Source organism: Molossus molossus, unplaced genomic scaffold (assembly GCF_014108415.1).
Source record: "Molossus molossus isolate mMolMol1 unplaced genomic scaffold, mMolMol1.p scaffold_m16_p_6, whole genome shotgun sequence".
NCBI lineage: Eukaryota > Metazoa > Chordata > Mammalia > Chiroptera > Molossidae > Molossus > Molossus molossus.
This window is the reverse complement of record NW_023425399.1, coordinates 72,833,670-72,853,996: the sequence shown is the minus strand read 5'-3', so window position 1 is coordinate 72,853,996 and position 20,327 is coordinate 72,833,670. Positions and strand designations below refer to the sequence as shown.

Sequence of the window (20,327 nt, the reverse complement as noted above, 5' to 3'; positions counted from 1 at the left end):
CATTGTATATATGTATCACAGTTTTTTTTATCCACTCATCTATTGATGGACACTTGGGCTGTTTCCAGATTTTAGTAATTTTTAAATAGTGCTGCTATGAACATAGGGGTATATATATTCTTTCTGATTGGTGTTTCAGGCTTCTAAGGATATATTCTTAGAAGTGGGATAACTGGGTCAAATGGCAATTCAATTTTTAGTTTTTTGAGGAAACACCATAGTGATTTCCATAGTGGCAGCACCAGTCTGCATTCCCACCAGCAGTGTAGTGTACTACAGTCCCCTTTTCTCCTCACCCTTGCCAGCATTTGCTGTTTTATGATTTGTTGATGGCATCCATTCTGGCAGGCGTGAGGTGATACCTCATAGTTGTTTTAATTTGCATCTCTCTGATGATTAGTGATGTCGAGCATTTCTTCATATGTCTCTTGGCCATTTGTATGTCCTTTTTGGAGAGATGTCTATTTAGGTTCTCTGCCCATTTTTTGATTGGGTTCTTTGTCTTCCTTTAGTCGAGTTGCACTCTATATATTTTGAAAATTAACCTTTTATCTGATGTATCATTGGCAATTATGCTCTCCCATACAGTGGTGTAAGTTGATGGCCTAGTTTCATTTTTTTTTGCATGTAGCTGTCTAATTTTCCCATCATCATTTATTAAAGAGGCTGTCTTTACTCCACTGTATGCTCTTGCTACCTTTGTCAAATATTAATTGAGTATAATGTCTTGGGTTCATTTCTGGGTTCTCTGTTTGGTTCCATTGATCTATACGCCTATTCTTGTGCCAGTACCAGGCTGTTTTGATTACAGTAGCTTTGTAGTATAACCTGATATCTGGAATTGAGATCCCACCTACTTTGTCCTTCTTTTTCAAGATTGGTGTGGCTATTTGGGTTCTTTTTTGGTTCCATATGAACTTTTGAAATATTTGTTCTAGTTCTGTGAAATATGTTTTTGGTATTTTGATGGGGATTGCATTAAATCTATAGATTGCTTTGGGTAGTATGGACCTTTTAATGATGTTAATTCTTTCAATCCATGAAGAAGGTATGTGCTTCCAGTTTTTTATATCTTCCTCTATTTTTTTTTTTTTTTTCAATGTCCTGTTGTTTTCTGCAAATAGGTCTTTTACTTCTTTGATTGTTTATTCCTAGGTATCTTAATTTTTTTGCCACAATGGTAAATGGGATTTTTTTTTAGTTTCTCTTTCTGTGAGTTCATTATTGTTATATAAGAATGCTGTCGATTTCTTAATGTTAATTTTGTATCCTGCTACCTTGCCAAATTCGTTTAAGTCTAGTAGATTTTTGATGGAGTCTTTAGGGTTTTCTATGTACAATATCATGTCATCTGTGAATAATGACAGGTTCGCTTTCTCCTTTCCAATTTAGATCCCTTTTATTTTTTCTTCATGTTTGATTGCTGTTGCTAAGTGGCAAAAGTAGGCATCCCTGTCTTGTTCCTGTTCTCAAAGGAAAGGCTTGTAGGCTTGTAGTTTTTGCCCATTGAGTATGATGTTGGCTGTAGGTTTTTCATATATGGCCTTTATTATGTCAAGATATTATCCCTCTTTTCTCACATTGCTGAGCGTTTTTATCAGAAGTGGGTGCTGGATTTTGTCGAATACTTTTTTAGCATCTATTGATATGATCATATAGTTTTTATCTTTCATTTTGTTTATATGGTGTATCACATTTATTGAATTGCAAATATTGTACTAGCCTTGCATCCCCAGGATAAATCCCACTTGGTCATGGTGAATAATTTTTTTTTTTATCTTCACCCGAGGACAATTTTGCATAGAGAGAGAGGAAGAGAAAGAGAGAGAGAAACATCAATGTGAGAGAGACACATCAACTGGTTGCCACCCACATGATCCCAAAGTGACAGGGACAAACTGCAAATGAGGTATGCACCCTTAGTGGGAACTGAACCCGGGTCTCTCAAAACTGCAGGCCAATGCTCTAACAATTGAGCCAAACCTGCCAGGGCATGGTGAATAATTTTTAAAATGTATTGCTGGATCTGATCAGCAAGTATTTTTTTTTCTTTTTTTATTTTTTTATTTTATCAGCTAGAGTGGGAGGGAGAATAAGGAAGAGAGAGAGAAACATTGACGCAAAAGGGACACACCGAGCAGCCACCATGCGCACGACCAACCAGGGCTGGGGACAAACTGCAACCGAGTCACGTGCCCCCATCGAGAATTGAACCCATACCCTAGGTCGACACTCCAACCGCTGAGCCAAACTGGCCAGGACTGATTTGCTAGTATTTTGTTCAGGATTTTGGCATCTGTGTTCATCAGGGATATTGGCCTGTAGTTTTCTTTCTTTGTAGTGTCTTTATATGGTTTTGGAATTAGAATTATGCTGGCCTCATAAAACGAGTTTGGAAGTCTTCCTTCTTCTTAAATTTTTTGAAATAGTTTGAGGAGAATGGGTGTTAGTTCTTCTTTGAATGGTTGGTAAAACTCCCCTGTAAAGCCATCAGGGCCTAGGATTTTGTTTGCTGGGAGAGACTTGATTACTTCTTCAATTTCCTTAGTTGTTATTGGTCTGCTCAAGTTTTCCATCTCTTTCAGGTTCAGTTATGAGAGACTGTGTGTTTCTAGAAATTTGTCCATTTTGCTTAGATTGTCCAATTTGTTGGTGCATAATTGTTCATAGTATTTTTAAACGATTCTTTGTATTTCTGTGGTGTCAGTTGTTTCTTCTCTTCTTTCATTTCTGATTTTGTGTATTTGGTTGGGTTCTCTCTTTTTGTTCTTTGGTGAGTCTGGCTAAGGGTCCAACAATCTTGTTCATTGTTTGGAAGAACCAGCTTTTTGTTTCATTGATCCTTTGAATTGTTTTTGGTCTCTATGTCATTTATTGCTGCTCTGATCTTTACTATTTCTTTCCTTCTACTTGCTCTGGGGTTTTCTTTTTGTTTGATTTCTAGTTCTTTAAGTTGTGAGGTTAGATAATCACTTAGAAATTTTTCTTGCTTCTTGAGGTGGGCCGGTAGTGCTATGAACTACCCTCTTAGAACTGCTTTCACTGTATCTCATAGATTTTGTGTTGTGTGTTCATTTTCATTGCTTTCTAGGAAGTTTTAAATTTCTTCCTTGATCTTTTTGGTAACCCATTCATTGTTTACTAACATGCTACTTAGCCTCCATGTGTTCAAATGACTTTGCGTGTTCTTGTTGCAATTGATTTCTAGTTTCCTGCCATTGTGATTTGAGAAGAGGCTTAATATAATTTCAATCTTCTTGAACTTGTAGAGACTTAGTTTTTGCCCTAACGTGGTCTATCTTTGAGAATATCCCATATGCACTTGAGAAGAATGTGAATTCTGCAGGTTGGGGTTGTAATTCTTTGTAGATATCTATTAAATCCATTTGGTCTAGTGCATCATTTACAGTCTTTGTTCCTTGTTAATTTTCTAGAGGATCTGTCCAGTGATATCAGTGGGGTGTTGAAGTCCCCTGCTATGATTGTATTGCTGTCAATTTCTCCTTTGAAGTCCTCCAGAAGATTTTTAATATATTTTGGTGCTCCTATATTGGGTGCATATATGTTTACCAAGGTTATATCTTCCTGTTGGATAGATCCTTATATGAATATTGCTACCCCAGCTTTTTTTTCTTTTTCGTTCGCTTGGAAGACTTTTTTTCCATCCCTTCACTTTCAACCCATGTGAGTCTTTTGCTGTGAGGTGGGTCTCTTGTAAACAACATATATATGAGACATGGTTTCTTATCCAATCAGCTACTCTGTATCTTTTGATAGGAGTGTTTAATCCATTTATATTTAAGGTTATTATTTATATGTACTTATTTATTGCCATTTTTAAAACTGTGGTTCTATTTTTCTTTCTATTTCTTCTACTAATTACAGCAGTCCTTTTAGCATTTCTTGCAGTGATGGTTTGGTTGTAATGTATTCCCTTAGCCTTGTTTTGTCTGGGAAGCTCTTTATTTCACCTTCTATTTTGAATAATAGCCTTGCTGGATAGAGTAGTCTTGGATTCAGATCCTTGTTTTTCATGACTTTGATTATTTCATGCCATTCCCTTCTGGCCGGTAGTGTTTCTGTTGAGTAGTCACCTGATAGCCTTTTGGGGGTTCCTTTGTAGGTAACCTGTTGTTTATCTTTTGCTGCCTTTAGGATTCTTTCTTTGTCTTTAATTTTTGCATTTTAATTACTATTGTCTTGGGGTGGTCCTATTTGGGTTCTTCTTATTTGGGGCTGTCTGTGCTTCTTGAACTTGAATGCCTTCTTTCTTCACCAAGTTAGGGAAGTTTTCTGTCACTATTTCTTCAAATATATTCTCTAACCCTTGCTACTTTTCTTCCTCTTCTGGAACTCCTATGATGCGAATATTGTTACATTTCCAGTTCTCCCACAGTTCTCTTAACTTGTCTTCCTGTTTTTAATTGTTGTTGTTTTTTTAATCCTCACTAGAGGACATTTTTTCCATATTTTGGTCAGATAGAGTGGGCGGGAGAGAGAGAGAGAGGTAGAAACATCAACGTGAAAGGGACACATTGAGGGGTTGCCACCCACACGACCCAACCCGGGCCAGGGACAAACTGCAACCGAGGTATGTGTCCTTAGTGGGAACCAAACCCGGGTCTCTCTGGACCGCAGGCCGACGCTCTAACCACTGAGCCAAACCGGCCAGGGCTATTTTTTAATTGTTTTTTTCCTTTTGGGTTTCTGATTGGGATTCTTTCTACCCTGTCTTCTAATTCACTGATCAAGTCCTCAGCTTTCTCTACCCTGCTGGTAGTTCCTTCCAATGTGTTCTTTATTTCTATTATGTCATTCTTTATTTTCACTTGGTTGGTTTTCAATGTTTCTATATCTTTACTCATGGTGTTGATTTCCTTACTCATGCTGTTGAGCTTTCTCAAGATCATGGGTCTGAACTCTACTTCTGATAATTTGCTTAACTGCATTTATTTATCTCATCTTCTGTAGAGTTCTCTTGTTTCATTTGGGATTTGTTTCTTTATTTCATCATTTTGGCTATTTCAGTGGGTTTTGGAGCCTGCCAAATTTTTCCTGTGGGTGTTGGTGTTCTGCTGTTTGTGGCTCCCTCTACTGGGTTTGGATGAGTGTGGGAGGAGCCACGTTAAACACCACTGTCAAGTCTTACTTTCCTGGGTAGATTTGCAGGCCCAGGAAGGGTTCAGTTATCCTCTAGCTTTTTGCCTGGAGGCTACTAGTCTCAGTTACTTGATGAGCCTTTGGTTGTAGCCCTCAGCTGAATGAAAAACTCCCTCAGGTGTTCAGTGTAAGAGGATTTCCAGAGGGTGAGTCAGATGCTGGTTGGTAATGAGCTTCAATTTGCATTTCTTTGGTCCAGTCGGATGGGGTTAAATATTTGAGGGAGGAGGGGTGCTGCTGCTCCTCAGAGCTTCGGAAAGTGGCTCCCCAAAAAAGATGGGTACTGTCCTGTGTGGCTATGACTCAGCACAAACTCTGAGCACCCTCCATATCCCAAGTGTCCCCACATAGTTCCAGTCCATGCCACCCTCCCTTTGTCAGAGCCCAAGGTGAGTGCTGTGTCCCGGCCCTCTGTGCTGTGGAGCCATCTTGGGATTTTAACCCTGAGGGAGCTGCTCACAGCTAAAACAGCTGCTGTTTGTGGGCTCCCAGCCCACCCTCTAGTGCCTCCGCTGACCTACCAGGCTCAATTCATTGCCTTTTTTTGTGTCCCTGGTTATATGGGTTTTCTTCAGCTGCTTTTCTATTGCTTTTCCCCAGCAATTGTCTTTATTTTAGTTATAATTCCAGTTTGGTCCTGAGAGATGGTCTGTGTAGCTTCCATTCACTCCACTGCCATTTTGGAATCTATTTAGTCAGTTAATCTTAACATATATTTTGAAAGTCTTCTATAATCTATAGCACATCTTGCCCTGACTGGTTTTGCTCAGAGGTTAGAGCATCGGCACAGGTACCAAAGGGTCTTCGGTTTAATTCTAGTCAAGGGCATATACTTGGGTTGTAGGTTCAATCCCTGGTCGGGGTCATTTGGGAGGCAAGCAATTGATGTTTTTCTCTTTCTCCCCCTGTCCCCTTCCACTTTCTCTAAAAATCAATAGAAAAAAATATCCTCAGGTGAGTATTAACAACAAAAAACAAACAAAAATCTATACCACATCTTGATTAGAGAGACATCAAATTGTTCAACCCTTGGTCATCTGTGTCTTCGTAGTCTATATATCTAATTAATATACAGTATCTTGCTATTTCTACTTTTCATCTCACTTTCTGATAAAGCTGTACTTTTCTTTTTCTTACCTTCACCCGAGGACATTTTTGCATTGATCTTGAGATAGAGTGGGAGGGAGAAAGGGAGGAAGAGAGAGAGAAATATCGATGTGAGAGAGACACCCACATGGTTGCCACCCACATGACCCTAACTGGGGCTGGGGACAAACTGCAACTGAGGTGTGTGCCCTTAGTGGGAATCGAACCCGGATCTCTCTGGTGTGCAGACCGATGCTCTAACTGCTGAGCCAAACCAACCAGGGCCAAAGCTCTACTTTCCAAAGGAAGTTTTCTTCACTGTGCCTAGTAGTGCTCTGGGAATAATCAGTTACAATATTTAGCCTCCAGTTACAGTACTAAGATTTCCCCTTTTTTAAAAAATGAAGTCTTAAAAGGAGAAACATCTGTAACAAAAATAAATAAATTAATTAAATAAAAAATAAAATAAAATAAAAAATGAAGTCTTATTTATTTTTATTTTTTAAAAACTTATCTTTATTGTTGAAAGTATTACAGATGTCACATTTCCTCCCATAGAACCCCTCCTCCCTGCACCCACCATCCCTCTGCCTTCCCCACACTATTGTCTATATCTACTGGTTATGCATATATGCATATAAATTCTTTGATTTATCTTTTTCTGCCCACACTTCCTTCCCTTTGAGGTTTCTCATTCTAACAACCAATTTGTATGTCTTAATACCTTCACCTTTTTTTGCCACTTCAAAACCCCCTCCCATCTGGTAATTAACAAAAAGTTTTCGGTATCTATGGGTCTGTTTCTGTTCTGCTTGTTTATTTTGTTTGTAGATTCAATTGTTGATAGATATGTATTTATTGCCATTGTGTTGTTTATATTTTAGATCTTCTTCTTCAAGAAGACCCTTCAACATTTTATATAATACTGGTTTGGTGGTGATAAACTCCTTTAGCTTTTCCTTGTCTGAGAAATCCTTTATTTTATTTTTAAAATTTTTTTTTTCCTTTATTGATTCTAGAGAGAGAAGGAGAGAGAGATGGAAACATCTATAAGTGAGAACATTGATTGGCTGCCTCCTGCATGCCCCACACTGGGGATCGGGTTCACAAACTGGGCATGTGCCCTGACCAGGAATCAAACAGGCAACCTCCTGGTGCATGGGTCGATACTCAACCAGTGAGCCACACCGGCTGGGCTGTCTGGGAAATTCCTTATATGTCCATCGATTCTAAATGATAGCTTTGCAGGATAGAGTAGTCTTGGTTGTAGGTCCTTGCTTTTTATCACTTTGAATATTTCTTGCCACTCCCTTCTGGCCTGGAAAATTTGAGAAATCGGCTGACAGACTTATGGGAGCTCCCTTGTAGGTAACAAACTGCTTTTAAGATTCTCTCTTTGTCTTTAATCTTTTGCATTTTGATTATGATGTGTCTTGGTGTGGGCCTCTTGGAGTTCATCTTGTTTGGGACTCTCTGTGCTTCCTGGACTTGTATGTCTGTTTCCTTCACCAAGATAGGGAATTATTCTGTTATTATTGTTTCAAATAGGTTTTCAATTTCTTGCTCTCTCTTTTCTCTTTCTGGCACCCCCATGATGCAAATGTTGGTATGCTTGAAGTTGTCCCAGAGGCTCCTTACACTATCCTCATTTTTTAAAAAATTATCTTTGGGACTTCCAGTCAAGATGACGGCATAGGTAAACACGGTATCATGACCTCCTACAACCACATCAAAGTTACAACTAAACTACAGAACAATCATCATTCAAAACCGCCTGAAATCAAGCTGATGGAAGTCTTACAACTACAAAATTGAAGCAGCAGCCACATCCAGACTGGTAGGAGGGGCAGAGGCGAGAGGGGCGGAGGCACCACGGGCTGGTTTCACACCCACCTGTGGTGGATAATAATCAGGAGGACACCTCGGCTGGGAAGGTCCTTCCTGAAGACTGAGGGGTCCCGTCCCACACCAGGTGCCCCGCTCAGGGTTCCAGTGCCAGGAAGAGAAGTCCCCATAACTTCTGGCTGGAAAAAACAGCAGGAACTGAGGTTCAGGGAAGCTGACACGGCTGGAGCCCCAGGCAGCTCTTTAAAGGGCCTGTGCATGGACTTATCAAACTCACTCCCTCTAAGCTTGGAGGGGAGGCAGCTCGAGGGGCACCAGAGACATACAGGGAAGAACTGAGCTGTTTGGCACTGGAGCAAGGGCTGGAGAGGGGGCTTTCTCCGGGACAAACGTGCTATCAGAGGCCTTTGTTCCTTTGGTGAGCCCTTCCCTGGGGCAGCAGACAGCCGTCATATCCGGGACTCCAGCAACCTGGCTCACACTGGTAGCCCCGCCCTGCTGACTCCCTGAGGCCCTGCCCCACCCCACTCAGGCCCACCCAAGCTGCTTAACCATAGGATTGGCCTGTCTTGGATCCTCCTTCAGGTTTTTCCTAAATTCTTTCAAACAAGCAGCATCTGGTCTCAGCTAGCCCCATACCTCTCTTTAAGTAATACAGTACACAGAAACAAACACAGTGAGGCAGCCAAAATGAGGAGACAAAGAAACAGGTCCCAAATGAAAGAACAGAACAAAACCCAAGAAAGAACTAAGCGAAATGGAGATAAGCAACCTAACAGATGCTGAGTTCAAAATACTGCTTATAAGGATGCCCAATGAACTTAGTGAGAAACTCAGTGAATTTAGTAAGGACCTCAAGAGCATAAAAAAGGACCAGTCAGAAATTATGGATGCACAGTCAGAAATGAAGGAGGAATTAACTGAAATAAAGAATAACTTACACAGATTCAATAGTAGAGTAGGTAAAGCCAAGAAGCAAATCATCGATTTGGAATATAAGGAAAAAAAAACCACCCAATCAGAACAGCAAAAAGAATCCAAAAAAATGAGGATAGTGTAAGGACCCTCTGGGACAACTTCAAGCGGGCCAACATTCCCATCTTGGGGGTGCCAGAAGGAGAAGAGAGAGAACAAGAAATTGAAAACCCGTTTGAAACAATAATGGCAGAAAAATTCCTTAACTTGGTGAAGGAAACAGACATACAAGTCCAGGAAGCACTGAGAGTCCAAAACAAGATGAACCCCAAGAGGCCCACACCAAGACACATCATCATCAAAATGCAAAAGGTTCAAGACAAAGAGAGAATCTTAAAAGCAGCAAGAGAAAGGCAGCTAGTTACCTACAAGGGAATTCCCATAAGGCTGTCAGCAGATTTCTCAAAAGAAACTGCACTCCAGAAGGGAGTGGCAAGAAATATTCAGAGTGATGAAAAGCAAGAACCTACAACCCAGATTACTCTATCCTACAAAGCTGTCGTTAGTATCGATAGCCATATAAAGAGTTTCCCAGACAAGAAAAAGTTAAAGGAGTTCATCACCACCAAACCATTATTATATAAAATGATGAAGGGTCTTTTGGAAGAGAAAGATAAAATATATGAACAAACAAAATGGCAATGAATACATATCTATCAACAATGGAATCTACAAACAAAATGAACAGGCAGAACAGAAACATTCTCATAGATATCGAGAACATTTTGTTGGTTGCCAGATGGGAGAGGGGTTGGGGGAATGGGTGAAAAAGGTGAAGGGATTAAGATGTACAAATTCATTGCTAGACTGACAAACCTCAAAGGGAAAGGGGTTGGGGGGTGGGGTGGGAAGAAATAAACCAAAGAACTTATATGCATAACCAATGTACACAGACAATAGTATGGGAATAGGTGGGAGGGGGCCGGGAGTGGGGAGGAGGCGGTCAATGGGGGAAAAATGAGGAACATCTGTAATACATTCTACATTCAACAATAAAGATTTAAAAAAAAAAAAAAAACTTTGTTGTTTTGATTGGGTGTTTTTTTGCTTCCTTATATTCCAAATCGATGGTTTGCTTCTTGGTTTCACCTACTGTACTATTGATTCCTTGTAAATTATTCTTTATTTCAGTTAGTGCATCCATCATTTCTGACTGTTCTTTTTTATGCTCTTGGGGTCCTCACTGAGTTCCTTGAGCATCCTTATAGCTGGTGTTTTGAATTCTTGTACCTGTTAGATTGCTTATCTCCATTTTGTTTAGTTCTTTTCCTGGAGTTTTGTTCTGTTCTTTCATTTGGGACATGTTTCTTTGTCTCCTCATTTTGGCTGCTTCCCTGTGTTTGTGTCTATGTATGAGGTAGAGTTGCTATGTCTTCTGGGCTTTGTAGGGTGGCCTATTGTAGTAGGTGTTCTGTAGGGTTCAGTGGCACAGCCTCCCTGTCACCCAGCTGTGCCCTTGAGGTGCAGCCGTCATGTGAAGTGTACACCTTGCTGTTGTAATCGAATTTTGATTGCGTTTGAAACATCAGTGGGAGGGATTTACTCAGTCTGATCAACTTCAAGGACTGGCTGTGTCCACTTACCTCTGATCTCTGACTCCTTTGGACGATCTACTGTGCAGGGTCCCACCACCCAGAGGCAACACCTACTTCAGCAGGGCTCTGGTACCCACTGAGTCCACTCATTGAGTGTGTCACTTGTGGAAGTGTTTAGATGGTGGTTCTTTGACATGGTCTGAAGCTGTGCACTGGGTGTGCTGGCTGCGGGGCAAGGTCAGCCACTGCCTGTGTTCTACCCGGGGTCACCAGGCATAAGCTACAAAATGATATGCAGATGGCTGTTTTTTTTTTGTTTTTTTTTTTTTTTTTTTGCTGGGTTTGGAGGTGTCCAGGCAATTCCCAGGTGTGAACCAACAGTGGCTGCTTCTAGTACTGGGCCTGGGGCCACTTGATGAGAGGTATGGGGCTCACTGAGGCCAGGTGCTGCTTGTTTGAGATAATTTAGGAAAATTTGAAGCAGGATACAAGACAAGCAAATCCTATGGTAAAGCCACTGGAAACAGCTTAGGTGGGCCCGAAAGCAGGTTGGGGCAGGGCCTCAGGGAATCACCAAGTTTAGGTAAAAAGTGTGAGCCAGGTTGCTGGAGTCCTAGGTATGGCACACCTCTGCCAGCCCCATGGGGAAAGTGCTCACTAAAGGAACAAAGGCCTGTGCCAACACGTCTGTCCATCAGAAAGAAAGCTGCCTCTCCAGCTCTCACGTGGATGCCTAAAGACTCTGTTCTTCCCCTTATGTCTCTAGTGCCTTTCAAGCTGCCTCTCCGATGCTGGAGCCTGGAGGGAGCTGTTTCGAGTAAGTCTTGGGCCCTTTAAAAGGAACTGCCGCCCTGGCTGGTTTGGCTCAGCGGGTTGGAGCGCGGGCCTGAGAGTTCCTGCCAGCCTCGGTTCCCGCCAGGGGCACTACCAAAAAAAAAAGCAACTGCCTGGGGCTCCAGCCACCTCAGCCTCTCTCAGCCTCAATTTCCACTGGTTTTCCAGCCAGAAGTTATGGGGACTTTTCTTCCTGGCACTGGAACCCTGAGCTGGGAGGCCTGGTGTGGGACAGGACCCCTCACTGCTCAGGGAGGACCTTCCCAGCCGAGGTGATCTCCTGATCTTTATCTGCCACAAGCTCATCCATTCTCTGCCCCTCCTACCAGTCTGGATGTGGCTGCTTCTTTAATTTCGTAGTTGTAGAACTTCCACTCAATTCGACTTCAGGTGGTTCTGAATGATGGCTATACTGTAGTTTAGTTGTAATTTTGATGTTGTTGTAGGAGGGGGAGAGTACTACTTATACCTATGCTGCCATCTTGACTGGAAGTGTCTAAGATTTCCCTTTTCTACCTTGATATTCTAAGGGATTGAATTTTTTTTTTAAGTGTTTTTATATGTGGGGATGCTGTGGACCGGTAGGCACTTCACCACCATTGTTACCAAATGTTTCTAAAAGTCTTTATCATATTTCTATTATTTTAATTCTATCACAAATATTATTTATTATTTAGAATAAATTAAAAAAAATTTTTTTATTAATGTAAGAACTAGGTGGAACGAGGCGGTGCAGGGTCTCCAGAAGTGCAAGTTTATTGGGAATCAGCCTACTGGACTACCTCTAAGGAGAGAGTAGCAACCGGCTTGTACAGACTAGGGTTTTTGTTTTTTAAATTAGTTAATTAATTTATTTTTGTTACAGATGTTTCTCCTTTTTCCCCCACTGATTCCCCCCCTCTCCCTCCCCACCCTGTCCCCAGCTTTGTTGTCCATGTCCATTGTTCATGCATACATGCATATAAGTTCTGTGGTTTATCTCTCCCCCACCACCTCCTCTTCTGGGGATTGTCCAGACTAGGGGTTTTTAAATTCAGGGCTGGGGGGGTGGTCGTTCAGCCAAGGAGATGTGGTTGCCTTTGATGAGTCGGGCCTGGGGTCTCCCGAGTTCTTGATTGGTCAGGGGCTGGGGTCTCCTGAGTTCCTGATTGGTCGGAGGCTGGGGTCTCCTGAAACTTGTTTTTCTTGTCGAGCTACTGTTTGCAGTTTTGGGTGGGTTAGGGTGGTTCCATCATTCCATTCTGCCTGACTGGAGTGATGGGTTTTGGTTTCTTGGAATGAGAGGTTTAGGGCAGTAATATGGAAGTTAAGAGCTAACAATTAATCCTTGGGATTTTTTTTATTGATTTTCAGATAGAGTGGAAGAAGGGAAAGAAGGAGATAGAACCATCGATGTGAGAGAGACACATTATTGGCTGCTTCCTGCATGACCCTGGACCAGTGCCGAGGATCGAACCTACAATGCAGGTATGCACCCTTGACCAGAAGTTGAACCTGAGACACTCAGGTCTGTGGGCCGATGCTCTAACCGCTGAGCCAAACTGGCCAGGGTGCTAATAATATTATTAATATTCACATAATAACAATAGCTATTGCTATTGCCACCATTCTAAGTATTTGATTCACACAATACATAATGATGCTAATTTTTGACATACAAAACACAGGGTAGAAAGAAGGAAAATTATAGATAACTCAAGTTTTGAACATGGTGGTTTTGAAGTGCCAGAGGAAAGAGGGTGTCTTGTGGATGATAGCTGGCGGGAAATGTAAATTTGGGTCAGAAATCAGGAGCACTGCAGGGCTGGAGGTACATTGGGAATGAATAATATATTTGCAAGAGCTGCAGCTTTGGAACAAATGAGCTTGCTAAGGAAGAGAGAGAGAATGTACTGCCCACTTAGCCCAGCACCAACCCTGAGCTGAGCTGGAGGGAGGAGTAGGGATTACTCAGGCAGGAAGGCAGGAAAAGACGTTTCAGGTGAAGGAAATAGTGAGGCATGGAGCCTGCATGGTCCCTAGTAATCCCTGTTCTACTTCCTGTCTCCATGAATTTGACTACTTGGATACCTCACATGGGTGGAATCATGCATATTTACCTGCCATACCTGCTTATTATGAGTAGCAAAATTACCTGAGGAGCTTTGAAAAAGTACAAATGTCTGGACTTCAGCATGAGACATTCTGAATTATGTGGTCTAAGGTAGAGGTCAAACTTCTGCCTTGAAAAAACCAAGTGGGAATATCAGCTATGGAAGGAGAAGACCAGAGGAAGATGTGTCCTGTAAGGTAATGCAGGCTGAGGGCCAGAGGAATGGCCACCAGGGAAAAAGTGCCCCCAGGAGATTGTTAGAAGGTAGAGGACTCCAGAGTAGCCATTGGGTTTGTCAAACTTTTTTTTTTATTTTTTATCCTCACCCGAGGACATTTTTCCAATTTTTGTACAGATAGAGTGGGAGGGAGAGAGAGAGAGAGAGAAACATCGACGTGAAAGGAACACATCGAGTGGCTGCCATCCGCACGACCAACCAGGGCCGGGGACAAACTGCAACCGAAGTACGTGCCCTTAGCGGGAACCGAACCCGGGTCTCTCCGGACCGCAGGCCGACGCTCTAACCGCTGAGCCAAACCGGCCAGGGCTTTTTTTTTTTTTTTTTAAATTTTTTATTATTATTATTTTTGGTTTCCTTTAGAGAGAGAGAGAGAGAAAGGGGAGAAACATCAATTGGCTGCCTCCCATGTGCCTAAGCAGGGATCGAACCTGCAACCTAGGCACGTGCCCTGACTGGAAATCAGACTTGCCATCTTTTGTTGAACAGGGTGATGCTCCAACCACCTGAGCCACACTGGCCAGGGCTCGGGTTTGTCAAACTTTTCATCAGAAGGTTCGATGGAGCAGTTTCAGTAGAGGGATAAGGAGGAGTAATTGGTGGAGCATGTCCTCTGGGACACTGGAGATATTATGAATAGAAAGGGGAAGGATTCAAGAATGAGTAGAGATACAGATAAATTATTAGATAGAGGGGATGCAAATGGGGAGACTGGCTGCCTGCTAGTTGCAATTTTCTGAGCAAAATTGCTGGCACACTCATGGGAGGCCACAGCTTTGGGGATTAAGAACACAAGCTTTGGGGTCGGATTGCTGAGGATCTAATTCTGGCTCTGCCATTTCCCTGCGCTGTGATCTTTATGCTTCAGATTTCTCATCTGTCAATGGGGATCTTTAAATACTATTTTCTGCTCCATACGGCTGTCGTGACAGCTAAAATGAGTTAGTATGGTAATGTTTTTAAGCCAGTACCTGGCATGCAGTGAGGACTCAGGTTTGATAACAGCCGAGGAGGAGAGGATGGGACTCCCTCCGAGGGGAATGGAAAAAGATGCCAACTGAAGCTGAAAGGAGTTGAGGGTTGATTGAGTTCCTTGGCAGAATTCAGCAGCAGGAAGAGGCAAAAGTGAAGGTCCAAGAGGCCTAGTGCTGTGAAGGAGGTGGAAATACATCAGGAGAGAAAGTTGTGGTTTGAGAGAGAAATTCAATAGGACAATCATGTTTTGGGGCTCCTGCTTCAAAGTTTATTCCACCCCATCATTCATTTTCAAATCACCTAAGGAACCTGGTGGTTCTTTAAAGATCCCTAAGGGATGCCTGGTGTGTGTGGCTCAGTGGTTGAGCTTTGACCTATGTACTCAGAGGTCACTGGTTCGATTCAGGGTCAGGGCGTGTGCCTGGGTTGTGCTCCATCCCCAGTAGGGGGCAGCCAATGGATGTTGATGCTTCTCTCATGAATGTTTCTCTCAAACAAACAAACAAAAGCAATAAACATATATATTTTAAAAAGGTGCCTAAGGGACAATTCTTTCAATCAGAGAGATTCCATTTTCTTAAAAAAAAATTTTTTTTTCTTTATTGATTTTTTAGAGAGAGAGGGAGAGGGAGAGAAAGATAGAAATATCGATGGCAGAAAACATCGACTGGCTGCCTCCTGCATGCCCCCACTGGGGATCTGGCCCACAACCTGGGCATGTGCCCTGACCAGGAATCGAACTGGGACCTTTTGGTGCATGGGTCAACGCTCAACCCCTGAGCCACACCAGCCGGGCAGAGAGATTCCATTTTCATTTGTCTACACCAGGAAGGGTTGGGGGAAAAGGGTGTTGAGAGGTTGGAAGAAGTCTGTATTCTTTGTAAAATTTCATTGGAAAATAAAAGTGTTTCTGTTGTTTGCCTGTTTGTTTTAGATTGAAAACCACTGCCCTTTGGAGGAATAAATTTGGGATTGACAGGACTTTGATCCTGCCCTATCCAAAGCAGCCATGTGGTTTGAGCCGAGTCGCTTACTTTCTTTGAGTCTGTTTTCTCCTTTGTGAAACAAGTGGGTGACACTAGATGATTCTTTCTCTAACACCCCATTCCTTCTAGCTCTGTGAGGACAGGGATTCAGCAAGCTAACCGCGCCGCATCTTTGGAGGTCTGTGTGCGTCACCTTGTGGTAGAAACGAATAGTGCTGTCAATAGGCTCAGGGACCCACACCGCTCTTTAGGTGGGCTTTTATTTATATACAGAAAAATGTCTCCAGGGACAGGGGCCCTTTTCATTGTAAGAGTGCTCTTTTGTTAGAATAAAATGAGTTGGTAATGGAGGAGTAGCCAGCATCTTGTCATGGCAACCAGAGTAACTCATCAACACATGTGAATAATTTATGACACACTAGGCCTGTTGGAGAGAGAAGGCCAATAATATTAGCCAAAACTTACTTGGAATCTGCTTACTTCAATTCGATTTTTCTTTATTGAAAGAGTGACCTTGAAAGTGACGCTATCTTCTTATTCAGGCTTATCTCAGGAGTTTCCCAGTGTGGCGGTAAAATCGCTCTGTGTGCTGTTTATGTCACTGTGCTTTTGAGCTAAAATAAAGTCAGGGTCACTCTACAATGAGCCACAACAGCTTCTTTGTCCCTAAAGTATTTTTAAAATGACTGATTAGCAAGACTGAAGATCCAGGTACAATTCAGAAGGTTATTGGAACAAAAGCTTCTGGGAATGGCCTTGGGTTATGAATTTCCTACCCATGGGCAGAGAGAGTGTCTGCAATAAATGTTGTCAGGAAACAAATACAATAAAATGATAATAGAGCAGAAGTCAGAGGGAGTTTTCCTGTCATTGTGCTAATCCTTGAAGCCTTGAGGAATGAGATCCGTAACTCCAGTTTTGGACTATAAATACCCATTCCCTAGGTTAAACCCCACTTTAAAAAATTTTTATTTCAGCAAAGCTTCAGACTAAAATTTTACACTCCAAAGAGCTAGTTTCAAAAATTGCTCGGAAGAGCTCCTGTTCCTTTATATTTAGGGTCATTTTATTGACTCTATGAAGAAATTTGTGGATTTAAAGCTATAATACCCCAAATTTATTATAGGCTGATATCAAACCAATCACCCACTTTCCTATTTCTTTAGATCAATCTATATTCCTTCCCTCGAACTTCTTGCACCTCAATCTCAGATCTAACTGCTCAGAGCAAATATAGTATAGTACATCATGAGAAATTTAAACTAACAACAACAACAAATTGTGGAAAGAACACTTAACATGATATTTACCCCCCAAAAATTTTAATTTTATATGTCATATCTCAATAAAACTGTGGAAAAAAAGAGAAATGCCACCCCTCCCCATGTATTTCTGGTACATACTGCAGTACCTGGCACATAGTAGAGGCCCAATAAATGTTTATTGAATAGATCACTGAATAGATGAATAAATGAGTAAAAAACAGTTTAAATGTACCATATGGTTGACTGTAGTCAAAGTCTTCTCAAAGCCCACAGAGTCTATAGGTGGAACATTACCATGCCCAGCCTCACTGCATCCTGCTCTTCTACCCACTCACAGCACTCCAGCCACACCAGCCTCTTCTCTGTTCTTCAAATACGCCAAATTCATTTCTGCTTTAAGGTCGTTACACATGCTGTTCTGTTTTACTGTGATGCTTTTACCATGGCTTATTGCACAATTGGCTCCTTTTTATACTTCATGTCTCAGCTTAATTGCCATCTCCTCAGAGAAACCTACCTGACCATCCTATCTATAGAAGTCTTTCTTGCTTCAGGTTTTCTTGATCACGACATTCTTTTTTTTTTTTTTCTTTTAATCCTCACCCGATGATATTTTTACATTTATCTTCAGACAGAGTGGTCTTCAGACAGAGTGGGAGGGATAGAGAAACATCTATGTGAGGGAGACACATTTATTGGTTGCCACCCACACGACCCCAACTGGGGCCAGGGACGAACTGCAACCAAGGTATGTGCCCTTGGCCAGAATCGAGCCCAGGACTCTTTGGTCTGCAGGCCAACGCTCTAACTGCTGAGCAAAACCAGCCAGGGCATTGATCACGACATTCTTTTCTTGTTTGGTTATTATCTGTTTACTCCCACTAAAACATAAGCCCCTTGAAGTCAATTCAGTTGTCCAGGGCCACCATGAACATTAATACATGGGTATCTGTATTAATGTTGGGTGAATGAGGTAAAATCTAGTCTGCCTCTACTTACCTACTAGAAGGGCTGTCTTTAAAAAAAAATTATATCACCCAAGCAGGGAATGGACATGATTTTGTCTGTTTTATTCAACAACTTATTTCCAGAGCCTAGAGTAGTGACTGGTACTTATTGGACTCTCATAAAATATTTATTGAATAAATGGAAGGGAGCCCTGGCCATTTTCTCAGTGGTTAGAGTGTCGGCCAGCGGACCAATGAGTTGTGGGTTTGATTCTGGTCAAGGGCATGTACCTCAGTTGCGGTTCATCCCTGGCCCTGGTAGAGTTGTGCAGGAGGCAACCAGTTGATGTGGCTCTCTCACCTCAATGTTTCTCTCTGTCTTTCTCTCTCCCTCTCCCTTTCTCTCTCTCTCTCCCTCTCTCTCTCTCCCTCTCTCACTCCATCTGTCTGATGATAAGTGGAAAAATATCCTTAGGTGAGGAATAAAAATAAAATAAAATAAAATACAATAAAATAAAATAAAATAAAATAAATGAAAGGGAGTTATGTCACTGCAGAACAGAGAAAATAACCAGTGAGTCCTTAACATTGAAAAGTATTCTGGGTTCTTCAAATAATAAAAAGTGAAATTGCCTTATGACCCAGCAATTCCACTTCTGGGACTACATATGAAGAAACCTGAGACACTAGTTTGAAAGAATAGAAGCACCTTTATGTTCATTGCAGTGTTATTTACAATAGCCAAGATGTGGAAGCAACTCAAGTGCCCATCAGTAGATGAGTGGATAAAAAAGTTGTACATATACACAATGGAATACTACTTGGCTGTAAAAATGTCACCCTTTGTGACAGTATGGATGGACCTAGAGGGTATTATGTTAAGTGACATAAGTCAGACAGAAAGAAAAACACCATATGATTTCACTTATCTGTAGACTCTAAAGAACAAAACAAACAAACAAACAAACAAAGTAGCAATAGACTCATAGGTACAGAGAACAGACTGACAGTTGACAGCGTGGAGGGGGTTGAGGGGCTGGGTGGAAAGGTGAAGGGATGAAGAAGTACAGATTGGAGTCCGAGTGGAGCAGCACACTGAGTGGTTGTGTGGTTGAGTCTTGGAGACCAGCAGCACTTGCAGCGTGGCTAACCAACTGACGGAAGAACAGACTGACAAATTCAAAGATGCTTTTTCACTGTTTGACAAGGATGGTGATGGAACTATAACAACAAGGAATTAGGAACTGTAATGAGGTCTCAGGTGGAATCCTACAGAAGCAGAGTTATGGGACATGATTAATTAAATGAATGCAGAAGGTAATGGCACAATCAACTTCCCGGAATTTCTGACAATGATGGCAAGAAAATGACAGTGAAGAATAAATTTGAGAAGCATTCTGTGTGTTTGATAAGGACAGCAATTGTATATTAGCACAGCCGAGCTTCGCCATGTGATGACACATATTGGAGAGACGTTAACAGATGAAGAGGTTGAGGAAATGATCAGGGAAGCAGATACTGATGGTGATGGTCAAGTAAACTATGAAGAGTTTGTACAGATGATGACAGCAAAGTGAAGACATTGTACAGAATGTGCTAAATTTCTTGTACAAAATTGTTTTTTTGTCTTTTCTTTGTAACGTGTAAAAGGATTCCTCTAATATAAAAAAATATTCATGTAAGGTAATTAAAACTTCATTCCTCCATGTTTTCTTCCCGTATCTGACTGTCATTATCCTGAAACCTTATTTTAGAAAATTGATCAAGTAACATGTTACGTGTGGCTTTCTCGCAACATATCTAAGTCCTTCTGCACATCTAAACTTAGATGGAGTTGGTCAAATGAGGGAACATCTGGGTTATGCCTTTTTTAAAGTAGTTTTCTTTAGAAACTGTCAGCATGTTGTTGAAGTATGGAGTTGTAACTGATAGTCAACAGTATGTACTTAAGTTGCACTATTGCAAAACGGGTGTATTATCCAGGTATTCAACTATTATTTTTGTACTGCTGGTCCTGTACCAGAAACATTTTCTTTTATTGTTACTTTCTTTTTAAATGTTATTTACCCACTTAAAGAAAATCTGTTTATGGTACAATTTGCCTCAAATCCATCCCAAGTTGTATATTTGTTTTCCAATAAAAAGAATTTTATCCCTTGCCCAAAGAAGTACAAATTGGTAGTTACAGAATAGTTATAGAGATGTAAATTATAGCAGAGGGAATATAGTCAATAATATCATAATAACTATGTATGGGGCCAGGTGGGCACTTGAAATATTGGAGCGCCCACTCTGTCAAGTACATGATTGTCTAACCACTATACTATACATCTGAAACAAATACAGAATAATACTGAGTATAAACTAATTTAAAAAGAAAAAAGAAAAG

The 20,327-nt window shown here is 41.4% G+C and overlaps 1 pseudogene; it reads left to right on the top strand.

The window, feature by feature from the left end:
• The first annotated feature begins 12,712 nt into the window (after window positions 1–12,712).
• LOC118618855 lies at window positions 12,713–19,515 on the top strand (annotated as a pseudogene).
• The last annotated feature ends 812 nt before the right edge of the window (window positions 19,516–20,327 follow it).